The sequence below is a fragment of the Seriola lalandi genome, unplaced genomic scaffold (assembly GCF_002814215.2).
Source record: "Seriola lalandi dorsalis isolate HSWRI2012SDOR001 ecotype SW California unplaced genomic scaffold, Sedor1 jcf7180002054584, whole genome shotgun sequence".
Classification (NCBI taxonomy): domain Eukaryota; kingdom Metazoa; phylum Chordata; class Actinopteri; order Carangiformes; family Carangidae; genus Seriola; species Seriola lalandi.
In genome coordinates this window covers 589,689-591,298 of record NW_019525137.1, presented here as the reverse complement: position 1 = coordinate 591,298, position 1,610 = coordinate 589,689, and the positions used below count along the sequence as shown (strand labels likewise).

General features: G+C 47.1%; 1 pseudogene; it reads right to left on the bottom strand.

The window, feature by feature from the left end:
- LOC147818421 (uncharacterized) overlaps nucleotides 1-1,610 on the bottom strand; it is a 29,052-nt pseudogene that overhangs the window by 9,686 nt on the left and 17,756 nt on the right.

The following is a 1,610-nucleotide window of genomic DNA, read 5'->3' as shown; positions in this document are numbered from 1 at the left end:
GCATACATATAAATTACCACTAATCTACCTCTGTTACCTCCGGCTGCCCCCCTACACATGGCCATAGGGTGATCTTTATCAGTGGTTGTAAATAGTTTCCCTGAGGCAGATGTTTAAATGACCACTCACCCTTAGCACCTAAATATCCACTAGTATAAATCATTAAACAGTTTTAACTTTAATAGTCTAAAATACTACAACACTTTCGACTTCAGTGACCAGTAGCCCTCTCCACTTCTGTGAACTGGTCATTTTCCAGATGTGTCTGGAATCCATGACCAGTTCCACAGATCCCGAGGGTTTCCACTCCCTGATGATATTGGTGGGGGTGGGGAGGTTTCTGCTCCATCCCTGCTTGGAAATCCAGCTGCTGAGCTGGTTTTCCGTCGGCAGAAGTAGGCTGTGGAGAAAAAAATGTAAGTGTTTTGTTAGTTAAGAAAAATATCATTGACAATTTTGAATCATGTACATAGCATTGATCCTTGAAAAATATGTTATTAAACATTGAGAAAATACTTACAGAGAACATGCTGCACGCGCAGTTTCATCTGCGCCTTCAGCCAACGATCGTACAACTGCCGCTGGTGGTCGGGTGACACCTTTCTGCGCTCAGTCTTGTCTGGCTCGTCCCCGTCCAGAGTCACCGGTTGCGCTTCCAGCAGTTGGTCGAATGCTGCCTGGACGTCCATCTGCACGTTTGAGGTACAGACCGGCCTGTCGGCAGCATCGCGAGCAGCGCCACGGGTACCACGACTGGGACCCTCATCTGGAGACTCAACACTACATAAGAGAAGAAGGAGAAGAAGAGTATTAGATAAGTGTTCAGTGTGCTTATATATAAATGATGGTGGGTTTGATTATGTTTACAAATTGTTGATTGTATTAATTGTTGACAAATATAAGACATCCTTACCTTGAGTCACCAGCGAGCTTAGCCAGCAGCTGACTGGCCCTCACAACGGTCCCCGGCTGCTTCATGCGGTAGTGGTTTTCCGCCGTCGCAGTGGAGTGTGTGAGGTAGTCAGCCACCAGTGACTTCTCTGAGTCAGTCATGGTCTTGGTGGCCGTCTCGAAGACTCTGCGAGCCATCTGGCTGGTCACTGGCTTGAGGTTGTGTCTAAAGTGAAAGTTTAAACCGATATTAATATGACATTAATTAACACATCGCACCAGAGAGCTGAGATGGCTATTTATAGAAGTACATTTTGGAGGGGAAATGAATCATGATGGTTAGCTTACTTTGAGTGCAGCCGGTTAAGGTCATTGGAGGCATTTTAGATCGGCCTCCCCGTGGTGGAGATGAAGAAGCGATCCTCCTCGTCATCCGAGTCATCCCGCTTGCTCCTCTTGGAGTTGAGGAGTTCTGGCCGCACTTGAGTGAAGTAAATATCAAACCACTGTTGGCAGAAGAAACATAGGAATAAAGATTAATTTCTGCTTTTGAACAGGTTCTGAGAGATTCTCAGAGGAAATCTGATGAACTTACACACTCCTCCTCCGGTGAAAGGGCAAACGTGGCAACTTGCTGTGCGGCGGTCTTGTGATCCTTTACGCCCACAATGGCGTTGCCTGACCCGTCCGTCTGACGGAGCATCCACTCCTGCACCTGC